Below are 16,646 nucleotides of genomic sequence, written 5' to 3'. Positions count from 1 at the left end.
ATCTCATATAAAAATATATTTTTATAATATGCAATTTGTATTTCTATTTTGTTATTTATTTATTTTGTGGGAGTCTCTCTGCATGGTTTTTAGGATAATATAATATTGCTAGTAGAAAGTACAACGATTTAACAATATTATTAAAATGGATTCTCTGTATATTTTGTCCCTACGATCCCTACGGGCGATTTCATCGATTTTAATGATTTCGACGTACAGTGTATTGTTAAGAAGATATGGCTCTGAGCAAATTTCGAAAAATTTTAGTCGTCGTTCGTTGTTTATTAAAAGTTAATCAGAGCCACGTTCTTGACAGTATATCAGATTTTTGAAGTCGGTCGCTACAATGTAGTCTTATCGTATACTTTCAAGTTTTTACTTAAAGTTTCCGCGGTTCTCTAATACACTTTGACGCATTGTTTCTTCGCACGGCATTGTTTCTGATCGGTTATACGGTTATACAACTATCGCGCTTCAAGCATCTAATCCTTAACGTACAGATACAATGAAAGCATTCAGCAGAAACTGATAGTTGTGAGCCTTTGAAACAGTTTGGAACTTGATATTGCCGAAGCTCTTAAGACAGGTAACATTTTGTTGCCAGTAAATACTGATATTGACACAATGCGGATGATTTTACTGTTCGTTGTACTCGCGTTGCAAGAAAGAGAAGATTTATTTGTATACTGATGTTATATCAGTGTTTAGTTAAGTTTCTTTTTTTAATCATACCAATATTAATGTATTTTTTTTGTAGATATGTTTCTGATGTAAATTTTCGCTTCTTCAAAATCAAATAATTTAGTGCTTTATGTAAAATTCATTAATGATGAAAACATTCATCGTGCGTTCGTTCTCTTGAGTTACAAACTTGCGTTTATGAAAGAAATGTATGTTTGTCGATATCAGTTGTTATATAAAAAAAACAAAAAAAACAAAAGGAAAGAAAGAATCAGCATCGTTGCATTTGCGATGTATCGCGATCAATAAATCGTTGCTGAACTCACCAATCTCTCGAGCAAAGCTCGAGTCGCATAGGAAGCATTTACAAACAGTGTACCAGAACATTTCGCTGGTTGCGAGTACTTTGAAATTCAATCTTTCTAAGTAAGAGTGCGGTGGGGTTTGAGTGGAACAAATTGTTTCATACAGTAAAATGAGAGTTGTATGCATTTGTTAGCATTCTTGCAAACGCGTTTTTGAGCTCGATTTAAGAACCGATTTAAAAATCTTGAAAATCTTTTTCAATTTACTTTACTATGGGTGTGTTCCGATATTCACTGCCAGTACTGAAAATCTATAGTATACGTGACGCAAACTATAGATTTTCAGTACTGGCAGTGAATACCGGAACACATGTTATATATGTGAAATAAATTTTCATTGATTTTACACGGTTGTTACGCGTCTGTTATAATAACGTCATGCCAAATCGTGCCACGTGAGTAAAAATATATTAAACGAAAATTCCGGTAACCATGTACCATCGATAGACGAGCCTAAGTGTTCTTCCGCATCAAACATGCCAAATATTTGCGAGAACGAGCCAACATGCCTTAGGAGGAATTTATGTCATGAATAATATTTTCGGCATTTCCATTATAGCAAATTTTCCATGCTAACAAAGCACTCGTATCTGATATTTATCAGATATTATTTTAATTAATGTCTGCATCTAATATTACTTTTCAGTAATATTATATTACAAGTACGCACATTATATCTGTTTATATGGCGAGTTTAAATATATCTTATATTTCCTCTTATTTATATTATTAAGTTATTAGTAGATTTACATATGTCTATCTACATAGTAGATATATAATGTATATATTCTATATCTATATACATATACATTGTTGTTAAATATATCAGATCAGTAAAACATTTTCTGCCTCGTAACGAAAGTGGAAGAAGATTATTTGGTTTATTCCGGCGGATGCAGGAGAAAATTATGGAACAGCAACTTCATTAATAGTAACAAAAGACTTATTTCTTGTTTCACGATCAATAATGTTAATAAGACGGTTGCTTGAACTACTCTCTAATGCAGGATCCATGAGTTTGCTGTTCCAGCTGTTTATTCTCAGTCGCCCAGTGTCGGACGAGTACGAAGAATGATTGACTTAAACTACTTAAGGACAGTGCCCATGCCCGTAAACACTCACCCGTTGCTTGATGAAATAATCAATTTATGTAAAGCATCTCAGCGCGCATATTTTAAACACGTATTCTGAATACATTTATTTCGGATTATCGCTATCCTACTTTCGTTTTAAAACAGGTATCGAACTCGCATAGGAAAAAAAGTCACGCCTAGGAAATCTGTTGATAAAATGAGAGGGAAATCTCTTTAGGAATTGCTTTACATTCTGTAGTCGTTTTTCATTATCCGCTCCGTATAATATGATATTGATTAAATATGAACTATATTCTTTAGATCTGTATTATTATATGTAAATCACAAATGAGAGGAAGAGAAGACAGTATAGAGTATATAGGTGCTCAAAATTACTGGTGCGATGCAAATAACCACGGTTCTTATAAGTAAGACTTCCGTATTCCGAATTGTCTCGAAGTCATTACGAACTTCTTCCTATTTTCGCGACTTTCCGCGCATATAACGTGCACATCGGCCGACTTTTAACGGTGTTTCCGTCTCGTGCCACACTCAAGTTTATACCTGTGTAATTAGTTTGACGAGGACTCGTTACTACATTAATTATAAACGAACCGAGACTTTCTCTATGGTGATACGACGGTAACGTCTTTCGTTCCGCATTGCTTAAAACAGGTACAAGTTGTATGTTGAAAAAGGAAACCTCGAACTTATGTAATGATATATTTTGAAGATTAATTAGAATTGGAAATTTTAAAATATCAAAATATTGAAATTAAATCTTTCACACTATGAGCGATTTTATTATAGCGTATTACCTATATGTAAACAAAACAAAACATAAAATCAGATAAATGGTCAAAGTGTTACCTGAAATGTGAAAATTGATAACAGATGACATTTAATTTATAGATACACTAGACACTACAGACGCGCGCTTCGCGCGCGCTATTTAGCTTTAACATTATGCTATTACTATTACACTGTTAACTCCTTGATACACACAACTGTCAAAATATACAATGACAGCTGCAAATGAAGTAAGCGCAGCAAGAGAACCAATCGGCATCGCGGAAAAGCGACAACAATAAACTTCACATCTTTTTTTTAGAAGAGGATTGGTGTGTAAACACTGTAAACATACACCAAATATGCACGAATTGGATTTTAATATCGATTATCTCTTTGAAATTATTTAAATAAACAAATATAAGAATAAATTTAATTAGTTAATTAAAATTTTTGTTTGCGATTAGGTTTGAAATCAAGCTAGCTTTCAAGTTTCGTACGTTTTATTCTTTTCTCTTCTTGTGTTACACGGTAGAAGTTGCACAGGATTGTTATGTAGATCGAATAGCTGTTGAATAAGTGCTTCTCGATTGCCCGACCGCACTGATTCGTTGTGTGCATCAATTCTAAAGGAAATCGTGTGCCGGATTGTCTTTCCGCTCGTAGCAGTGCAATACTGCGATGCATAGTGGTATCGCTTTCTTAAATTTAATCGAGTGTAATTCTAGAAAATAATTTATGCAAACTAAAAGCTCTCTAAATAATATCACACGAATTAAAACCCCACATTTCAGCATCAAATCATTAACACGTAATTACATGTTAAAATATTTATACTTAATTGATACACGTTAATAAACGTATAGGTTAATAAATTAACGCATACGTTAATAAACATATTAAAAGCATACTATTTTATGTACAAAACAATAGCGAACTACTGAAATTAAAGTGTGTAAACGAAATTTGTGCCTGAAAGGACATTATATATTTTACACGTTTTGTATTCGATTTATACCCAAGTTAATTAAAATCAACATGTTACATATGTAACAATAATTAACGAACAAAATGGAATTTTACATTTTTGGTATTTTAATTAAATTACACAATCAAATTTCACTATCGGACGGCGATGTTTATTATTTTTCAATTATTAAAATTTTTACTGTTACGGATATTTAATACAAACATATCCCGACGATCACCCGCTGTTTATAATATTTTGTTATTATATTGTATTTTCTACGTAAAACAGGTATCGTATTAAGCGAACCCTTCTACTGCAATCTACTACAATCTACTACCTACATCCGCGCGAATCCTGAGTTATAGCTTTCTAATGTGTCTCTGCATACTCCGATAGGCGTGGTTAGAAGTTAGCAGTGTGTACCTTCGCATTGTAAATGCCATAGCTAATTGTACTGTTAAATCTATCATAATAATTCTGCATAATAATTCTGCACAAGAATCTCCGGTGAAGCTTTTCAATATATATTTTATCCTTTAACGTATTAAATATTTGATTAAAATTCGCGAATATGAATCATTAATATATGTGACATATATCGTATGTGTTACATATCATCAGGTTCTGATAATCTGAAAAATTGCTTCATCAAACGTAATGGAAAATCGTGACGAGAATTATTTCGTCAATTCACTATTATTATCACGCTAGCAGTAATTTCAGAGTCGGCCCCGGCACTCCAGATTCTCCCTCTTACTTTCCGTCTTGTTTTCTCGGAAAGTTTTATTTTCGGAAAGTTATTATTTCATTTTGCAGCACGAATTCAACTCCTTTTCAATTAATTATTTTCCATCTTCCGGTTCGCGCTTACTTTGTCCATTATCCTGTATTTAGCGCAACACGGCTGAATTCTGCCAGCTTCCTCCGCCCATGAACAAAGTTTTGCCGCAGCTCGTCAATAAGTGGTTCGAAGACTAATCAAAGTTTTGCAAACATGACTCACCGTCGCTGTCCCGACAGTAGACAATAAAGTTATTTCCCTTCGTCATTGTCGAAACATATGCGAGTTTGCATACTTCGTGTCAGTGCGACGTCATTTTTCAACTTTTCGCGCAGTTGTCGACGACGACGGGCTTCGATTGCGGTTCGGTCGATGGACCGGCGAATCCAATTTTCTTACCTTTGAGCCCGCGGACCGAATTCCAGTTAGAACTGGCTTTACGAATTTCGACAAGCGTCAGAGATCACGGTTGCCCGAAACGAGATCACTACTGTTGGAGTTGCGACCACACATAACTCTCGTGAGTTTCGCGGTGATGTAAGAGGCTCAGCGCTTGATCAGATCGGAATAAATTTTGGAACTTTTAAATCCATTCAATATATTTGATATCGCCAATTATTTAGGGGTATGGTAAAAATACCGGAATCTTGAAATTTATTATTTAAAAATTTTTAGAATTTTCTCCAGATTGAGACGGCAGAATTAAATAAAGTTTCGATTCCAACCTATATTAAAAAAATTTTCCAGTAATAAACAATAGCGATATTAAAAAATACCTGGAAATATTCAGTTAAAAACATTTAGAAATTATGACTATCAATATTGAATGGTTATTTACCACAGAGAACACAGCGCAAAATGTAACATTTTCAAAACAATTTATTTATTATATATCGATCATACATCGCGCTGTTCCAGATGTAGCTTGTGTTTTTGGTTGGTACATCAGATGGTTTCGTGTTATTAACTTCGATATGAATTTACTGACGCACACGGATATTTCCAGTACATTCCTTGACATACTCCCGTATATGAAATACGAACACGTGGGCGATGCGGCTGATGGAATATAAAAGAGGAAGTTGGGCGTATAGTTGGCATATCCGCAGTAAATGTTTGCTCAAAACGCAGTAAATAAACAAACAGTATATTGCCCTGTATTGATCAGCAACCGAAACATTGAATGCATAAATTGTTAATTTGGCGAGTGTCCGTGTATGCCCATGTGCAGTGCGCGCAAGTGCATCTATAAATGCTTTGCGAATAATCCATCAACTATGTGCGCCAAAGCTAGGGTAATGTGATGCTTTCATTAGACACTAAAATTTTATATCAATATATCAGAGTCGCTGAACAGTTTAGCACGAATATTTACTGCATATGCATTTATTATATGCTTTGAAGCATAATTTAACGCCGAGAACTTGCGCAAAGTCAACGCGAAGTATTCGCGAGAGTTTACAAATTAAACAAGATACATCTCAAATAGCGATCTTAATTACTGTTAGTTTACGATTAATGTCGATATGAGTATTAGATCCGGCGGTGCAATTATGGCAAATAATTTGGCGGACAATGACCGATCCGACCGCGTATGGTTACCGAAATAACGCTGCTGTTGCCGTCTGCGCCGCTTGTTGCAGCATAGACGGACTCATGTGCTGCTTTGACGTTTGGTTTGCGGCTCAATTTCTACGTGATAAATGCACCGCCGCCGCGGATTTCGGTTTGGCCCCGCTTTACGGACGACAGAGAGCGCGCGGTCTTCTACGCGCACGAATGCAAATTCGAAATTTTGGTTTATCCCTTGCGGTGACTCCGTCCGATGACTAGCGAGCGCGGTCTATCGCGGCGTTTACACCAGCGCGCATGTTACACCAGCGTGCTTATTACGCGCGAAACGATATGTGATTAAAGCTAATCTTGAAAGCGAGCGAGTAGCGTGCGCGTATTCGTGTATACCGTATTTAATTTATATATAAATAATTTTGCCCTAGTATTTGAGTAATAACGCGTAATTTAACTTGCCCGAATGTAAATGATACGTTACGAAGCGTCACGTGGAAATCAAGTTAAATGCTGCACAGGCAACATATAGACATAAAGTTACTAAGACGTAATTATTCACTGCTGAGTCCTTTATAATAATGACAAATGACTATGCCTTCCGCTCGCACTGTTCTCTATTTCGCGAACCACTCCCAGCTTCCCCAGCTGAAATGGCAGCTCCTGCAACGCGCGATGCCTAACGATTCTTTAACTTCTCCGTTATCAAACTTTCGTATATGCCAGATCATAAGTATCGGAATAAACTGTTCTAATGCATTATCGGAGAACGGCTTTTATGTTATCGCACCTGATCTCCAATTTATTATGATCCTCGGCAGGGGTAATTTACATATGATGCACCAAAAATGCAATTAACGCTCATGTTTATTAATTGAAATTAATAAACATGAGTAATATTAATTAAAATTTATAAAGAATGAGTTATATCAGCAGCTTGCTACGCTGCACATCGAGAACATGTTACGAATAGATTAGAATAAATTACGGATAGCATAAAATCGTGTAGTGACAAAGGTCAAGCTTTTGACAGAGATTTTGATATCAAAATTACAATATTGAAATTTGATATTGGATGGGAAGATATTCTGCTTAAATCAGCTTTTTTCCTTAAATCCTTTTTTTTCGTATCTCTCAATTGGTTAAACTGTCATGATTTTATTTGTCTGGTGATACATAATTTATTAATAGAAGGACCTTCTCAATAGAAAAATATATAAGTAATCGTATCTTTTTAAAAGCTATTTCGTTTTTAGCGGATATCGTTGAAATTAAATACACCTTAACTAAGCTTGACTTTGTATTTTCCTGGTTAAATTGAACTATACTATTTTTTAGATTTAAACTAAATTTTTTTTCGGTAGAAAATAGTTCAACAAAACTCCGTTATTTACGCCAATTCTAATTAGCGGTTCTCTATTTATTTTGTAAGTGTTTTTGAACTATATATTATTTTTCATATAAATATTTTCCGATAAAATTCGATAAAATATAATATAAAGTTAATGGAATACTATTTAAAATGATAAAATATATAAAATATATAATGTAAAATGCTTGACCATATAAAATATCTTCCAAATATTATTCGAAGAAAACATTTAAAATGCATACAATAATACAACATTTTTTTTTTATATAAAACACATTTAAAAATGATCAATCACAAGATATTTATAGTTAAGAAACTAATTAAGTTTTGTACAAGGCAAACAAACAGTTAAAAAGAAATTATTAATAAATTTCTCAATTATATGATACAGTACTTTGACTATTAGCACATTTTGCTTTCTAAAAAAATCAATTAAATAGAAAAATAGACAAAACCTCGATGTTAGCCAATCACGGAGATTAGTTAGCCAGTGATCAATAATAAATTGCGATCTAAAATTAGTCGATAAGCGCGAAAAACAAACGAATCGATGATATTTGCAATACGCGCGGTTGCAACATAATTTTTATAACGCTAATTGCTCGTAATTATTTTTATACGCAATAATAAATACGATTTGACAAATATTGAGACAGCTTTTTTAATTGCGTGTTTTCGATACTCCTCAAATGAATGATTAATCATACACGTAAAGCTTAACGTCTATACTTTTGCAAGATTTTATGAATCTTAAAAAATCACAGGAAAGTTGAGTTCTTATCGCGTTAAATGGCGGACAATTCGTCCAACAATTTGACCAAAATCTAGGCCCGTCCGTTTAGTGGCACGCCGGTTAATAGCCGACATAGAGAAGAACGATCTTTAAGATGGAGAGCGAGCTCAATCTGCTCTGCTTCTGTCGAATCTCATGGGTTCAATCTATAAAGGAAAGTTAAGCGAGCTGTCGAATGCAAGGAGCTCCGTGGTAGAAGTGAACGAATCTCGGATTTTTCAGATTGTTCCCGATAGTAGTGATTTCGGCAATGAGTCAACGACAGTTACCGTTTCTTAAATATTTGCACAATAGGTATTATGCAATTTGCGAATACGTTCGTGCGAGAAAATATGTTCTTCTATTATCAAGAGATACATTTTTTTAAACTGAAAAACATATGGCTAGAATGGTCTTTACGGAAAAGCGGTTCAAATAGATATATTCAAGAATAATGAATATTTAAGAATATATTTAAGAATCGTCTGTTCTCTCTCGAGACGAGTCGAATCCGATATCAGCAGGTTTTTGAAAAATTTAACGCAGATTTTTCAAATATTTAACGAGAATTTCTCAATTTTCTATGGTTCTTACCTATAATAATATGATATGGTTGTCGTTGTTAACTTATCACTAAAACAATTGTTTCGGAAAAACCCATTAAGAAAATGCGAGTTTAATTCCGACCTTGCAATAGAATAGACCCTCAGTCTTCAACGGGGTGTAACTAAATTAAGCGTTGCAGATGAATCCAATGAAAACTGATGAGAATAACTCTTCATGATAAAAATTATTTCAATTCCCTACCAGTACCATGTATTCGCTAGTGTGTCTGACACAAGAAACAATCAACGCAGCCTTATCATTGAGACAATGGTCACAGCCAAAAATATGGAAAAAACATGACGTTAATGGCTTTTAAGGTACTTATGTATATAATATAACTCAGAAATTCTTTATTAAAAATTTAATAATTGAAATACATGAAATTTGCGAATATATTTAATAAAAAATAGAATATCTTGTTTCGCAAATTTTGTCTGACCTGCAATAATCTCAAATCTCGCATTTTACACATTTCTGATTCTACAAAATTAAAAGCGCGGATATTAAATTTTGCAAGTAAAAAACTAATATTTGATTGTTGACTTAATACCGAGTCTTTATTTTACAATCTTATTTAATTTTGTATTGAGAATTTTCCAAATTTATTTAAATCTCTTGATATTGAAGGTATAAGTTATTAAAAACTTTCGATAATATTTAAATACGAATGTTTACCAAACGCGTGAATTTGGAATACGTGCTAATTTCGTATCATCAAACGCGTTCTGTTATATAATTACGTAGTTAATCTTATACAATTTTCAACATATTATGAAATTAATATTATACAAAATATAATAAAATATAATTACATTTCTAATTATATTCAATTTTATAGAAATAGAATTATAAAAGTAAGTCAATTTTAGCCGTAGAATTTCACATTATTTCAAGTCCTTTCAGCTCAAAATTTCTGTTTTTTAAATAAATTTAAAATTGTTATTATATTTATTTCTGCTATTCATACCTATATATTCTATTTAACCTTTTCTTATATCTTTTTGTACTTATTTTTGTACAGTTTTGATTTTCGTATTATGATTCTCTATAATCCTCTATAATCCTAAATTGAGCTTTAAATCTCGAGCGTGTGAGTTTTTATTTAGGACGTTAATTTGCGAGCGATTGAGATTTTGATTCGCGAACAATATATAGGGATTTTAATTCGACAGAATACTTCCGTCTCCGTGCAGTGTGATTGCGAAAAAATATTGCAGATCTATCCATATCTCTTTTATACTTTGCTTGGAGTTGTACATCAATTTACCTTGTATAAATTCTCTTTTTTTCTGGCTAAATAAACCTACCTTTTATTGCTTTTGGTCAATATCCATTCTGGCTTCATATCAGAGATCGAAGGAAAGAGAAATACCCCTTCTATTGCCGGCTAATCATCACCGACAAATCAAAATGTAAAAAATTTATGCTTCTATATGATATGCGAAATACGAAAGTGTCGCGAAAGGGCCATATTATTTAAATTAATTAAAATAATTCGAACTTAACAATAACATCCATTAACATATTAATTTCACATTTCGTTATATATGCATTTATTCAGCATTTTAGATCAACAATTAAAATATATATCCAATAAGAAATTTGTTTGAGTTTGTGAAAATAATCTTTATATCAATTGCGTATTCTGATTCGAAGAGACTCAATCACATTTCGCGATGGCGTTTTGTTAAGATTTTTACATTAAATTTTACATTTCAAACAATATGAACAAAAGAATTTTAATTCTGAAGTAAACGAATTAAAACTACTAGTTATTCGACAGAATCTAAAGCAAATACATGAGTAATTTAATCAATTTGAACGATCGTTACTTCAATCGTCTTACCGCTGAATCTCATCTCAATAATATGTAAAGATGAGAAATTCAGAATGAATAGCACGAGATCATAAAAAGATAGTGAATTTTTCTCCCTTGCTATCTTACATCAACTTATTAATATTTAATTCTGGAAGAATATTTAGGAATAGGATAGGATAGGATGTGTGTGTGTGTGTGTGTGTGTGGAAAAACTAGTAGCGTATTTGTTACATGGAAACAAATAGTTTTCTATTTCACGTTTTACGGATAACAATTTCATTTATTTATATCATTCATTTTATTTCATTTATTTTATTTCACTTTTATTTCATCGTATTTTATTTTATTTATTTAATGTATAAATCCATAAAAAATAAAATCCAAACAGGATAAAATTCTATCGTAAGAAGAAGAGAAGAAGCATGAAAATATAAAAATCTTTTATTCTTTTTCTTTGTTGTTTATGAGATTTGGATACCACGAGTGAACTTCAGTAATATTAAATAAAAAAAATGTCAATATTATAATTGTCATATAGTTTCATTTTATCTATTAGGTTCTGCGTTTTGCGTAAAAATGACAAATTACAAATCAACAGGAAAGCTCATAAGTTAAATGAAGTTTGGATCTGTTACTCAGTAATATTCAATCACAATTATTATTATTATTATCATTATTATGCACAATTAATATTATTGATGATGTTCGATAGAAAATGACATGAAATCCCAAACCAATAATCTCCCATATAATATTAATCTATTGTGATTAATTTTTTATTCTTTGTGACATGTTTATGATTTATCATGTTGATATAAATATTGTATTAAGAATATATTACTAAAATTTTCTCCAATATGATACATTAAAAATTATTTCAATATTAAGTATTTTAACAATACTGACATGTAATATATTATTTACAAAATAATCTACATATATAAAAAAATTCACACAAAAATATTATACCGCGATTAAATATTTATTGGGTTGTATTTATACTTTTATTTCAGATTATATGCATAAAGCCAAATGATCAATAAATAAATATAGATAAATTATATGAGATTAAAATTGGCATATTATAGAATTAAAAAATCATATTAAAATTGGCGCGCATTATAAGAATAAACTAATAATCATTTTAAATTAAATTAATTATTTTAAACATACAATACCACATAAAATTTATTCTCCTGTTTTCTATATGTGTTTAATAAGTTAAACAGATAACAAAGATTTCCTATATGTTTCTTTTTTATACTAATATAATATTTAGGAAGACTGAATGTCTGTCTGGAAGACTAAATGCAAACTTCAAACTTATTTGAAAGATATTTAGGAAAGAGAAATAAATTAAAATAACATACTTAAAATTTCAACATTGATTCTCTATTCTATAGATGATACCATTTATGACTTTATTTATTATTTTTTTATTTAAATGTGTACGGTATAATAATTATTTTGCTCCAATTCTTCATCGAAGAGATATAAACATTATGAAAGAAATAAAATTAAGTAAAAGTTTTATATTTATATTTAAAAAATATTCATTGTTTTTATTATATTCAACATTTTATTAACTTACTTGCAGTTTTATTATATTTTCTTTTATTTTTCACTATTTACTGAAGCATTAGATTAAAAAATTTAATCGATTACAATGCAATGATATTAGAATTAATGTATATATTGTATCCTTATAACATCCTCTTAATCGCATTACCTGAAAATCTTGTCTGAGTATAAAGTCTGTTTGATAAAAAATATAAGGAAATATATTAAGTATCTTTATCATTTAAAGATAATTTTTCTTTTGCGAAAATTGCTATTCTTTTGCGAACGTTACTACTTTCATCACGATATCACTTTTCGCCAAGTATACAGCGAAATTTCAGCTACGACAAATATATATATTTTTACTTTTCTGTTTATTTGTTCCTATAAATGAATATTTACTGTACATTTTAAATAGTTTGTGGTGTGTGTGTGTGTGTGTGTGTGTGTGTGCTCCACGTAATATTATCACTTTATTGCGTAGACTTCAAAACGTATAAGTGACCAAATCGATCAATAATACGATTATTATCTTTACGTAATTATTATCTTTATTCTGTGAGCTTTATATGTGCATTCTTATATGCACAATGAATAGACGGACAATAATTTGTCTTAGTCCATCCATTTTAAGGTAACGGAATGATACATTTGACTGTAATGTTCACCGATCCGTTACCTCACTTTAAAAGAGAAAGATACTCACCGATACGACACTCTGCCAATGAACCCGATGCCTCCAAGGCTTCGTCTTCGTATCGCTTCCTTCGTTCCGCATTCACGGGGAATCCTTTGCGGAAACGCGATCCACAGTGAATTGATTATCATAATCGCGATACTTTCTTAGACACTTTCTCGAGATAACTAACAAACGCTTTACCTTCTGCTACATAAATTCAACGATTCGCCGGGATATCCGAACGTCGACAATTTCGTATCGAAACCGCGCAAATACAACGCGAGTCGAATCAGCAGCCAATTGAAGTGCAAGCGAACCGTCCAAAAATATATAATCGAGATATACACACTTGTGATATAATACGGACGTAAATTTCGCGGGATACAAGAGCTATCAAACAATCGAGATGTATCACAGTTTTTCGTTATTTAAATCACACGAGCCGCATACTCCGTCACTGCATTAATCGAACAATTCGCGAAATACTCCGCGCTCTCGATGCGAAAGCGATAAGCAAATTACTTCCAAATTGATATACAATCCGAAGCGTGACGCAGGATGCATTCGAATTCCTTCAAGAAATAATCGTTGCAAGTCGTGATGAAACATTAATTTAAAATTCTGATTTTTCTCCCGCTATGATTCTTTTAAATAAATCGCGCAAGATAACTGTTTCGCAACGGACGCGTCTTAACATGAGTCGTGAATCGTGTGAATCGTAAGATTTTATCAATCGCGTAGATGAGTAATCCGATGTGATCAACAGAGAACAGATCCGATGTACTGTCTTTCTAATAGCGAATTCGATTGAATGCACTCTCAGTGCGCACCGGTGCATATTAAAGCCATTGCACACTGATTTAACCTCTAATCTTTAAAGTAAAATGCAAATACCTCGTTCGATAAAATGCCCAATACATATTTTACCAAATAGTACGATAAAGAATATTGAATCGTGATTTAACCCGTTTATATTAAACATACACTTTACGTTGATTTGTGCACGACGGCTTTAATGTGCACCAGTGCGCACTGAGTGCATCCAATCGAATTCGTTATTATATTCTGTGATATTCTTCTTGTTCTTATTGGATCATATTTCGAAATGTAATAATAATACGCACGGAGCGGCTGCCTGTCGGTTCGAGTGTCGGGATGGGAACGATAGCGCAACGATCGTTTTGTAAACATAAGCGGCGGTGTACGATCTTCCGGGTGTCGGTTTGCAAATGGTAACTTTGTAACTTTGTGTATGTAACAAAAGGCCAAGACCGCGCGTCGCACACTGTAAAAACAAATACCAAGGCCAAAGCTATCATTATCTCGAAATATTTAATATTTCGTAATAATATTTAATGTTTCGAATAAATTTACCGCGAATAAATAAATTCTTATCTACTGAACTAATTTTCGTCGTCGCGAAATATTTAATATTTCGGAATTAATTCTCGTTTTATATTGAGATACCTAATGTATAATACCTTATAAAATAAAATTATCTCGAATAAATTCTTACGTTCCAAACTAATTTCGATAAATATGCCTATTATTGCACGTTGAATTTAACAATCTGTCTTATTTGTTTTTGGAAGAGATATGTAAATCGGATTATTATCGTTACTTTGTGCCAAAAAATATTTTTTGGATAATTGAAAAAATTGATATGCAACTTTAATATATACCAAGAGATTTCTTTCGTGATTTTAATTCGTGAGAATTGTCGATTTATTACAATCACTAATCATTCAAATATGATTTCGTGCACTGTAGAGAAGTTATGTAAAATTACATTTATATACACAAATGCCAAAATTATGCGATTTTCAATGAAAATGTATTTAATTTTATTTAAAAAAGATATATGCAGCGTATATCTCGAATATATTCTTGTATTTCAAACTAATTTTGAATATGCTATTGTTGCACATTAAATCTAATAATCGAAGAGGAAAATATATTTTATTTGCTGGAAAAGATTCGCGTAAATTATTGTTATTGTTACTTTGTACCAAAAAGTCTTGAATCCGAGAGGAATAAAATTATATAATTTTAATATATCAAGAGATGCCTTTTGTATGATTTTAACAAATCATGAAAATGAAATTGTTGATTTATTATGCCATTAATTATTCAAATATAATTTCGCGTACAGTACAAAGTTATATACAATTATACGCACATTATAAGTATTAAAATTATACAATTCCCAATGGAAATGTATATAATATTATAAAAAAATATGCACGAACAACAAATTTAAAATATAAACATACATATCGTATACATTTTATATTTATTGTGTAACTTTACATACCTTTGTACGACATCGAACTTTGTTCGGCAATTCGGCAATATTAATTATGCACAATGTTTAATTCCGCCAAAGCATAGAAAACATTATTAATAAATGTTTACATAATAAATCACGTACAGCTTTCTGTTATTGATATTATCTGATTTATTTGTTATTCCACGCTTTTTAGACGTACAAAGTTATTATAGCTGTGGACAAATTACATTTATATTGGTGAAAAGTTTAAAGCGCGTTGCGAACATGTATTCGAGCATCGTTAAGCATCGTTAAAGAAAGAATAATTATTTGAAATATAAAAAAATTCCTATTTTCAATGATAATATTTTTATTTCGAAAAAATAAATTGCGCAAAATATCTGCTTTAGTATATCGTCACCCCGATACATTAGTGGTAATTTAATAGCAAATTAGTGATCGATTAGTGATAAGAGGAGGAAATTAATTGAATACATTGATAATCGTAAATCAAAAATAAACGCGAGAAACGGAAAAATCAGCTTGTTCGAACATCGGGTGCAAATAATTGCGTGATGGCCGGCGTTCTATACATATATTTGTAAAAACAAACACCAAAACTGAACGCTAGTTATCTCGAAAAATGTTTAACTTATTACAAAATAAATTTGTGCAAATATTTTATTTTTTGCATTTTAAATCAATTCCTGGGTTGTCGTACATTAAATACCGTTTATTTGAAGAGTAAAATGTTATTTGATGGAAAAAATATATATGCAAATTAATTTATTATTATTACTTTAAAGCCAACTTTTTGCATTTTGAGAGAATTAAAATGCGTAATTTTCATAAATTACGCAATTTTATGAAAATAAAATACAAATGTCAATTAATTACAGTCATATTAATCATCAGAATATGTTGATCGATGCGCGAGATTTTACATAGGATTCTCTATATTAATTAGTCTCTTTATCACACTTTGTACCAGAAAAATGTAGCTCTGTAAAATTATCTTTCCAAAAAAGTAAAAAGGACGTCAATATCTGGTTATTAATAATAATTTTTTTCCAGTCCAACAATTTTTATGGCAGTCAGGATATTACACCAAGGATTGTTATAACAGGGTCAAGTTTTTCCTATTAAATTTTCTTTACTTTTAATAAAAACTAACTATTTCCTTGATTATACATACATATGTTATAAACTTAATATGGATCATGCCTTCTTATTCTGTCTTTAAAAATTCTTCTATCTGAAAAAATACATATTACAGATTCGATTATATTGAAATATATTTATAGATACATATTCATAAGCGCAAAATATACAATACTTATATGT

At 31.4% G+C, this 16,646-nt stretch overlaps 1 protein-coding gene across 7 annotated transcripts in view; it reads left to right on the top strand.

The window, feature by feature from the left end:
- Positions 1-16,646, top strand: part of LOC139772930 (zwei Ig domain protein zig-8) — a 126,238-nt gene that overhangs the window by 39,694 nt on the left and 69,898 nt on the right. The gene's annotated exons all lie outside the window — the stretch shown is intronic.

Source organism: Temnothorax nylanderi, unplaced genomic scaffold (genome assembly GCF_030848795.1).
Source record: "Temnothorax nylanderi isolate EJ_2023f unplaced genomic scaffold, tnyl_v1.0 TNYL_tig0004_pilon, whole genome shotgun sequence".
Lineage (NCBI taxonomy): Eukaryota > Metazoa > Arthropoda > Insecta > Hymenoptera > Formicidae > Temnothorax > Temnothorax nylanderi.
This window is presented reverse-complemented; position numbering and strand designations above follow the sequence as displayed.